Here is a 10367-nt window from a genome sequence, read left to right as displayed (position 1 = left end):
GTATCCGTGAGGCATCATTAATATTGTTCAAGTGTTCAAGTGAGGGGGCAGAGGTGGATCATTCAAATTGATTGGTCTCTGATGACACCTTATTATCAGTTCATGTGTGAAATCTAAAAGTGAAAGTATTCTAAAATATTGATTCAAACTCCTCTCATTTCAGTGGAGATCGGTTGTTTTATTTTTATGATCTACTCTCTCTGGAAGCCAGCTTGGCTACAGTGGCGATTTGTGTCCCATTTTACTCGTGTAGATCTATCAAACTTTAACTGGTGGCGTGGCCTTACCGCTGATCCGAAATCAGCGGCCGCGCTCGGCAGCGTTTGACAAATATAAACCGGAGGCTCTTCAGCACTGCTTTTTTTGCTCCCTGCTAGATCCCCGTGTCCACAGCCCAGTGCCTCAGGCCGTCCGCTGGAGCCTCTCTGCTTCCACAACCAGCAGCTCAGTTTGATGTGAGGAGACACGGCTGGTCGGGGGGGAAGACAAACATGTGGAGTCTCTGTCTCGGCCTCGACATTAAGGTTACACGTGATTGGCCACGAGAGAGACAAATGAGACATAATATCTGGCACCATAGTGCCAAACATCTATCTGATGATGGTTGTCTTAGATTTGAACTTTTTAACTAGTTATGTGCAAACTAGGAGTCTACAGGCCTGCAAGCAGCCTTGTGAGTCACATGTACACAGCAGTGTCTTTGAGCTAAATGCTAAAAATAAACTTGAAATCCACTGAAAACACGTTGATCGGGTGTAAAGTTCATTTATTTGCTATTCAGCACTTAACAGTGGGCTCAATTGCGTGTTTCACCACAAGGAGGCACCAGGCGCCCGCGTCCCGCTCACCTACAGGATTGAATCAACCAGAATCTAGTCTAATGGAAATGTTACAGTCTGATGGTTAAGGGTTAATGAGATCACCCATCTTTTAGGTAAACATAGCAAAAAAAAAAACATCAGAGATCTAGATCCAATCCCTGCCTTCTGCGCCTCAGATTATTGGCCAGCTGTGACATCTCCTGGCGGTTGCATTCGAGTGGAGAGTAATAAACAGAAAAACATTGCCACCAATCCGGACCTCACGGGTGAACTGGATAGACCCGACTGGAGCACTGGCCCGGCTGTGAGGAGAGCCTCCGTCCCCGCCGGTGAACCCTCAGAAGCCCCAAGCCGTCTCCTGGCTCCAGCAGACACAGGATTAAAAAAGCCCTTCATTTCATAGTGAGGAAAGCCGCGGTATCACAGAGCGGTGCTGCAGTGAGGGAAGCCCTCCTGCTGTTACGACCGCTTTGAGATTAAGAAGTGAACACCTATCGCTGATATTAGCTTTTAATTAAAGGCCGTGAAACAAAAAGAGAAAGATTGAGAGGAAAGAGGAGCCGTGTTGAACAGAGAAGCCTGTTCACATAATGGCTTTATGTTCCCTACCCGCCTACCCGCCTGCCTCTGGCCCCCAATCTGGCCTCCTCTCTTTTTCAGACGGCATTAATGACTGACCTATTTACATAACTCCCTTCCGGTTTGCAAACGGTTTCCCTTTATGAGGCCTTCTCCTGTCTCGGAGCTCATTCTCCTCTCCCGCTCCCCGCCGGACCAGGTGGAGGCCGCTCAGAGCAAACTCTGTCACATGCGGGAGGAGAAAGACAGCCGGGGGAACAGTGCTGATAATCTCTGTCAACAGCATGTCTGAGGGCCCCCGCTGCCGAGCTACAGCCCAGCGCGCGCGCGTGTGTGTGTGTGCGTGCGTGCGTGCGTGTGTGTGTGTGTGTGTTCCACCGTGCTCAGCCACCAGCTCTCCGGTGTGTGTGTGTTTCTAATGATAGCCAACGGCTCCTCTATAGCCACACTTTCCTGTGTGCTAAATGAAGTAGTTTCAGAGCAAAAGTAAATGCAGTGATCAATGAAATGAATAATTTACACATTTGGTCCGACAATTTGTAAGTGCACTGGTTCAAAACCTAGTTGGAAACAGGAGGAAACTTGCAGGCTCTCCAAATAAAAAATAAAATTGACTTATTAACACATCATAAATCTTGAATCTCTACACATATCAAAAGGCAATGAACCCCATTTAAATATAGACGAATCTCTGTAGCGATCGGACCCAATGTGACTCTTTCCATGTACAGATATGCGTGTGTGCTTACAATAAAATGTTCTAAAAGCCCTGGCTGCAGCTGCACAAGTCACAAACACTGATCTCCTTGAGCAGATCACTGCAAGAAAGCCAAAAATGTCGAACTACTCCTTTAAAGTTTGAGCTGATTATTTCTACAATTCCTCTGGGATTCCATGCGAAGAAAATATTTCCGAACCACCAAGTGAGGAAACGTGTAATCGGCACAACACAACGTCTGCGTGTTCTGCTTCTTTTTGAGTTTTTTTGCCATTGGCATGTTCACACACGCCTCCTTCCTGGAGGAGACACTTGAAACGGCGGGGCCCCGGGCCCCGGCGCGGCTTCCAGGACACGTACCTGTCTGCTGTCGAGTGTCAGACGTGGGGCCTGTGACATTTCAAGAGGCGCGCAGAGGTTCTGTAGTGAAACCTCCAGAGAGGCCTGCAGGTGATCTCTTAAAGGAGAACAAGGCATTTCTCGAGGGCTTGTGAAGAGCTCTCCAGTCGCAGGGTGCCGTGTAAGGGATGTGTAGGTGGGTGCGTCCTGCATTGCTGCGTTTACTTTCTTGTAAAATCCTGTAAAGCAACCCCCCCAGCCCCCCCATTCAGGATTAATGACACAGAAAAAGGACTAGATCCACGTCTCTAAAGACACAGTGAAGCGAGTTCAAACGACTCACTGTTAACTGTTCATTTAGCTCTTGTTGTGTGTTAAATATGTTTCCCCCAAAACAATTAGAAAACAAACAAAATCCTTCTTTCTCCTCCCGTTAAATATGGATGGTGACTTAAACGTAACCTCAGAGCCGCGTATATATTCCAACACCCAATCTCGCCGCGCCTTTTCTCTCTTTTTTTTTTAATGTCTTGTTTGACTTCTGCACCATTTATCCCTTGTTCCCACGTCGCACTGCGTTTCCAACACACGCACACACTGGTGCATCCCAACGTCGGCAAATATTGACATTCTCCCGCGGGGGCCACCTGGTGCACCGGTGGAGGAGTAATATCCCAGACGACGCCACCGCTCATTAATCCGCGCAAAGTCACATGACACGGAGACAGTTGGCAGGGGGGATGTGGGCCTGCGTCGTGTCTCGTCTTCGTGTCTCGTATTCAGCGCAGCCCGGATGACTTCAATGGCAAACAGAAAGGGACCCGCCGACTGCACAGGACTACAAATTTCACTGACAAGAAAGAAGAACTCTTGATTTGTTTGCTAATTAAAAAAACAAATGCAATCTTCTGGCCTCGGTATTCACTGAACCCTCTGGAGTTTTATGCACGGGGGAATTGACCTGATAAGGACATTTGCACCACATGGAACTTGCTTGCTTCTCATTTGCAGTATGCAGCAATTTCCCTCATTGAGTCCTTTGCTCTCATTTTGTTCCTCCGCCGGAGCAGAACTGTGCTCAAGCATGTCATTATTTTCCTCGCCGACGAAAGAGAGTGATGCAAAATTGACTATAGAGAATACTAAGAGCCAAAGTGCTGCAGACGCTGAGTTGTTCACTTATATTACTCACTTAACGGAAATTCACTCTGCTCATAAAAGTCGAGCAGCACACAAACGCCGAACTTCCTTACGGATTCGTTTCTGTGTAACTGAACTGAAATATATGTTGGAATACAAAAACGTCCATCTGAACACAAGCGACGGACCGCTGACAAAAAAATACCGTCCATTTAGTCTCGGCGGAGCGGCTCACTTCATTCCCGCTGACATTTTGGAGCCCTGGGGCTCCTGGAGAGAGACCATCCCTTTAACGCCCGTCGTGTGTGGAGAGCCTTGACGTGCGGAACTCCCGGGGAGCGAGCGACCTCCTCGTGTTTTCACAGTAAACAGCCCCTCCGAAAAAAAACAAAAAGCTCCTGCTCCCTCTCCTCCATCCCCCCGAACAGTGGCCTCCTTTCAGGGCCATCACTTAAGGGCCCTATTAATAATTTGACAAGTTTTCTCAAAGATTAATTACGGACAGTTTTGAGGCCGCAATTATGCAGTGTGGAGAGACTGCGTAAACCTTCTCCGGCTGCGTTTCCAGGCCCAATTTTCCACTTATCAAGATGTCAAGGGGGGGGAGGGGATGTGCGACAGGCCCTGTGATGCATACATCCACGTTAATAAACACCGCTCACTTGCAAATGCTCTCCGGTTCGTTTCCAACGACTGAATTGAGTAGATCTTTTAAGGCCAGGGAGAAGCAACCCTGGACCTGGTTGCATCAGCGTCAGAAAAGGGGCCAAACTTTCACATATGAATCAGCCTCTGAGGGATAAACAAATACTTTCAGCCCAAACGGCAAACGCCAACTTACACGGTAGAGCTGGCAGAAAACATCACCGAGGCGTTCACGCTAACGAACCCTCTGGAGACAACGATCACTCTGGACCCAAGAAGCGGGCCGACACGCTAACCAAGTCACCGCGCTGACTTTCAAGGTCATTTCCACCACCAGGGGCCAACTCTCAATCGGTGCTGGAGTTCCACCCACTATATGATGAAGTGCTGAACTTGTGACTGCCAGGCGAGGTGGCGAGCAGCAGCCAGACTCCATGCATCACCACCAAAGAGTGGGAGGCCCCCGTCCTCGGCAGCAGATGGCTGGTAGCGAGCCAGCCGGCCCGCGCTCGAGTGTGTTTGCGTGTGCGTGTGACAGAAAGAGGGAGAGCACAATGCGGCGAGTGTCCCCGTGTCGAGGTCTGACAGAGATAAGAACCACCTGCCTGTCCCAGTCTCCCCTCTGCTGAGTTCAAACAGAGCCCTCAGTCTCACTAAAACCCACATTGCTCGACAAGTAACACGTGTACACATGACTTATCAATGCACCGCCCTCCGGGTGTGAATGTCCATCAAACACGACTGGATGCTACTTTCTGGAATTAGTATTCATTCTCCTCGTTGCGTTGCATGCTGAAGCAGTATCACCCGTGCATGCACTCGGTGAGCAGGAAGGGGGCTGGGAGGGTGGGGGGGCACCGAGAGGTGAACTTGAAGCACAAGGACCGGATTGTTCCTCCCCGCTGTCTGTCTGTGGTCACAATGAGCCATTCATTTGTCCCGCGATGGGCCCTAATTAATTCCAACTTTACATTCTGACCTACAATCTACTCGCCCCCCACCCTCCGCGCCCCCCGCCCTTCTCCTGTTTTCCCCCGGATCCTTCAATTAAGAGCATCCAGTCGGATGACTTGGCCCTGTGTCTTTGTCTTGTTTTGGTGAAGAAATGCTGGCTTACTTCTCCGCATGGCCAAATGTCCTCACAGGACGTCCCGCATTAAAACCAGTGCTCAGTCATTTAAAGTTACTGGCCCCCGAAAACCCAAATAAAGTGCTGAGAGATGCCAAATCGCACCACAGAGCCGAGGTGGGGAAGGATGGTCTTTGGTGCGTAGAAGACCTACTCAGTCTGCTGTTGTTTATGTATGTTTCCTGTTGCCGCCCCCTCCCTCTCACACCAACATGTTCTCCTACCAACAGGTGAATTCCCCCAACGTCATCCCATGTTTAGAGATGTAGAGTCAACCGCCGGCTTTCTCTTGGTGCTGAAAAGCTGCCCTTCTCTCTCCCATTGTGAGGGTGTGACGTCAGAGGCTGACATTTACCAGCGGCGCTCCACTGCGGCGCCGCCGTGACATTAACTCACGGGGGGGGGAAACGCTAGAGATGCAACATCACATCGCAGAAAGACACGTTGGGCTCATTAGTGTTTTCGCTCACTGACGGGCCTGCATCACCTGAACACGAGCTGCACCCCCCCACTGACGGCACGAAGCATCCCTCAAAGTCCAAGCCCTCCTCCCATCTGAGCCCACACGCCACTCGAGTCCTGACGCCGCTACACACACACACACTCTCAAAAATGGTCCCTTTGCCGCAGTGTCTCCCGCCTGCACTCGCCCTGACAAACAGACATCGCCGCTGTTTCCTCTTTCAGCCCCCCATCCGAAATGCGAGCGGGGGGGGGAGAAAAGGGAGGGAGGCCGACGGAAGAGAGGGAGAGAGAGGATGGAGCCTGGTGGAGGGGGTTAACCGAGAGAAAGAGAGAGGCGAGAGAGGGGATATAGGAGGGAGAAGGCATGAAAAGTGTGGGGAGGGGGGCGTCTGTATGAGGAACAGAGGCGGCTTTGTCGATAGCAACAGCAAACTTTACGCCGTCGTTTACTGCTCTCGCTGCGCCACCTCAAAGAGGTGCAGTCTGTTTGTGATGGGAGTGTGTGTGTGTGTGTGTGAATATGTGTCGGCGTGTGTCTACGATGGCGTGTGTGTCTGTTTGAGGCTAAACATGAATGAGCTGTAGTCCACCACTTTCCAAGAAACACACACACACACACACACACACACACACAGGATATTGGGTTGGTAGGCAGTAACATGAAGCTTAGCTTGGCACAGGTACACCAGATTCTTGATGAGTAACTTCCTCCTTTTGCACAGAGGGGGGGCTCCAGAGACGCTAACAACAATATTCTAGACACAATTTCTCTGGCTATGAAGAAGTGAAAAGAGTGGTGGAATTATTATTTGGCCAAAAGCCATCGCACCCACGATATGTCAAAGGATTCTGTTTCTAACGGATTAGCCCAACAAATACAAATCTTAACTTGCAAAGCCAAAATGTGGCTGAAACGTTTGCCCGTTTGCCGCAGCACGAAGCGACGGAGACAGGACTGAATCCACAGCTGAGATCTTGTGCACACAAGTCTTCACAGAGGCCGATTGAAACAAAAATCGGTGCTATAGTCGGGCTATAAAACGCTGGCTCACACATTTCCCACAATGCAACTCAAAAACATCTTTCAAACTTTGTGCCCGGAGTCTGTCTCAGGTCTTCCGTTCAATGTTCTGAAGTCCCGAGCCTCGCTTAAAGTAACCGCGATGACATCATGAAGGTTGACAAATAACACGGTTGTTGTTTGATGAGCGACAGGCACCATATGACTTTTCATACAGTAACCACCTACTTGAGATGCTGCGGGGACAAGCCCACAACGGCCTCCCACACATGCTCAATGACAACCCCCCCCCACCACCCTCTCCGCAGGAACATGGCTCGCTTGGTACTGTATAGAACCCCCGGTGACAAACGCCCCCCCCGCGCTCAACCTCTCCTTTCGCTCCTCGGCCCATCAACAATCCCCGTCATTGTTGATGGCCAAACTACTCGTGAATCTGCTGGAGCCCTCTCTGCATCCTGTCCTTTCACACATACAAGTGGGGTGAATAGTGGCCGATTGTGCGTACGGGGAGAGAGAGGGGAGGCCAAAATAAAAGCTACGCATGCCAAAGTGTCCACTTTGAATATGAAACCTTAACCGACTGGGGCACGCTGTGACTGGAGGGAGTAAAGGGCTTTGTGGAAACATGTGTTGCTCGGATCATTATGACACAATCCATATGCATATTGGCGAGATGCGTTACTGTGCCGTTGAGGAAGTCTTATGTCGAGGAAGATGGAACCCCTCCCCTTTGTTGCCATTTAGTGCTTGAAATGATTAACGTGCAAACAGAACAGAACTAGAAATGACCATAAGCAATAGATAAATGGTTAAAGTGGTAAGCTAAAATGACTGCATAGGTAGCAGATATGGTTGGATAGACGTACAGTATAAACTGCAACAATAACTAGCTAAAAGGGGCTGCACAAGCGGTAGAAATTGTTAGCTTAAGCTAGTTTTAGTTATAAACCTTTAAAGCACTAATAATGAAGCCTCAGCAACCCCAAGCTGCAGCAGAATGGATGCAAATTTGGCCAAACTTTTAAATTGTGCCAAAAAATATGAAATTAGACAAAGTAAGAGACAACTGATATAAAATATGATTGTGCAAGCTGGCCGAGTGATTCGTCGACTGCCGCTTGAGTTGATTAAAGGCAACGCTCTCTTCCCTGGGAACGTGAAACGGGCGAGACCCCTGCTCTTATAAAATACAGAATTCATCACTCGGCAGCTTTGGCTCTCCGTCTTGAATGCAGCCACTGAACCTAATAGTCTGACAGCGTTAAATAAGCTAAACTCAAGAAGGCATGCTGATTTCATTGGCTGTGCCCCGTGCCGGAGAAGGGACAACTTGTGTAATCAGACCCGGCGATCGGCTGCGTGTGGTAATTTCATGCAGATTCCAGTGACTGTTTCATAAAATACATCCATTGTCACTTGCACAAGGCGTGAAGCTACACCACCACGACACACTGAAAGCTCTGAGGGCCCCATTCATCCTCCTTTCCCTCTGTGTCACAGCCAAGCCCCGGCTAAGACCGTGGCTGGGTCGTTCAGTGTGTGTGTGTGTGTGTGTGTGTGTGTGTAAGAGAGAGAGAGAGAGAGAGAGAGACAGTGAGTTTCGGTCTGTAAGGGTTTCTTTCTTCAGGTTCATTGAGCACAGCTGACCACAGGAAGTTGTTTTCCAGAGCTTTTCCAGCAGTGTGTGTGTGTGTGTGTTCCGCTTAAGGCCGTCTCCCCACAGGAACTTCCTCTTTGGGCAAACACACACACACACAAACAACACATACATGCATACACAGTCACCTGCGCACACAAAATTCCTAAGGGGCAAGCCCTCCCATGTATGTTATTCAGCAATGTTAATGGCTGTGTGTTCATGGGACTTAAGCATTGATTTTGACTTTTGCTTTTACAAAACGTTGATTTAGTGGCCATTTACAAGGAGACCCAACCAAGAAGCTACTTCTCATACGTCTCTTGCCTAATCCAGCGAGTCTGGAATATATCTAAAAGTTGATAATATTAAGACATGCATTTGGCTTTTAATGGTCAAGTACTTGCGGAGGTGCATTGTTATTTTGATAGGCATCTTAACTGGCAGGAAAGGGACAAACCTCTACACCAAATGAGCTCAAGCGAGACTGTTTTCTATATTAATCAAGCAGACATTCCGAGCTGAAGGAATGCTGTTGTTTCTGGCCATGGGCCAGCTGCAGCGCTACTTCTTAAGACGCCTCACTGTGAAATGACATGTTAAGTGTGCGGCATGTTTTCTCTGACTTTGGGGTCCTTGCAATGAGGCAATCTCTGTCTAGTGGCCTCCAGCAAATCAGAGATGGAACGCACGGTACGTTCTGAAAACATGTACTCAAACTGACTTTATCAGGACAAAATGCACTTCAGCCTTATAAGAGGTTAATTATAGAACATCTGGTCCACATGTGCAACGACTACTACACCTTAGAGTCAAACTAAGATTGTAATTGTGTTTTTGTAAGAAAATACAAGCTGCACTGCAGCTACTTACATTTCCCTAAAGCTAGAAAACCGTTTAGCTAGTGAACCGTAATATTGGTGTAAAATATACTACAGAGTAACGTAAGGAGTCACAGAGTAGCGTAAGGAGTTACAGAGTAACATAAGGAGTCACAGAGTAGCATAAGGAGTCACAGAGTAACTTAAGGAGTCACAGAGTAGCATAAGGAGTTACAGAGTAGCATAAGGAGTCACAGAGTAGTGTAAGGAGTTACAGAGTAGCATAAGGAGTCACAGAGTAACATAAGGAGTCACAGAGTAGCGTAAGGAGTCACAGAGTAGCGTAAGCAGTCACAGAGTAACATAAGGAGTCACAGAGTAGTGTAGGGAGTTACAGAGTAGCATAAGGAGTCACAGAGTAGCGTAAGGAGTCACCGAGTAGCGTAAGGAGTTAGAGTAGCATAAGGAGTCACAGAGAAGCGTAAGGAGTTACAGAGTAGCATAAGGAGTCACAGAGTAGCGTAAGGAGTCACCGAGTAGCGTAAGGAGTTAGAGTAACATAAGGAGTCACAGAGAAGCGTAAGGAGTTACAGAGTAGCGTAAGGAGTCACAGAGTAGCGTAAGGAGTCACAGAGTAACGTAAGGAGTCACAGAGTAACATAAGGAGTCACAGAGTAGCATAAGGAGTTACAGAGTAGCATAAGGAGTCACAGAGTAGCGTAAGGAGTCACCGAGTAGCGTAAGGAGTTAGAGTAGCATAAGGAGTCACAGAGAAGCGTAAGGAGTTACAGAGTAGCATAAGGAGTCACAGAGTAGCGTAAGGAGTCACAGAGTAGCGTAAGGAGTTAGAGTAACATAAGGAGTCACAGAGAAGCGTAAGGAGTCACAGAGTAACATAAGGAGTCACAGAGTAGTGTAAGGAGTTACAGAGTAGCATAAGGAGTCACAGAGTAGCGTAAGGAGTTACAGAGTGGCATAAGGAGTCACAGAGTAACATAAGGAGTCACAGAGTAGCATAAGGAGTTACAGAGTAGTATAAGGAGTCACAGA

General features: G+C 48.4%; 1 protein-coding gene across 1 annotated transcript in view; it reads right to left on the bottom strand.

Annotated features, from left to right (window-relative positions):
• Window positions 1–10367, bottom strand: part of LOC120821055 (gamma-aminobutyric acid receptor subunit alpha-5) — a 136237-nt gene that overhangs the window by 63784 nt on the left and 62086 nt on the right. The gene's annotated exons all lie outside the window — the stretch shown is intronic.

This window comes from Gasterosteus aculeatus, chromosome 1 (genome assembly GCF_964276395.1).
Source record: "Gasterosteus aculeatus chromosome 1, fGasAcu3.hap1.1, whole genome shotgun sequence".
In the NCBI taxonomy this organism is placed as follows: domain Eukaryota; kingdom Metazoa; phylum Chordata; class Actinopteri; order Perciformes; family Gasterosteidae; genus Gasterosteus; species Gasterosteus aculeatus.
This window is presented reverse-complemented; position numbering and strand designations above follow the sequence as displayed.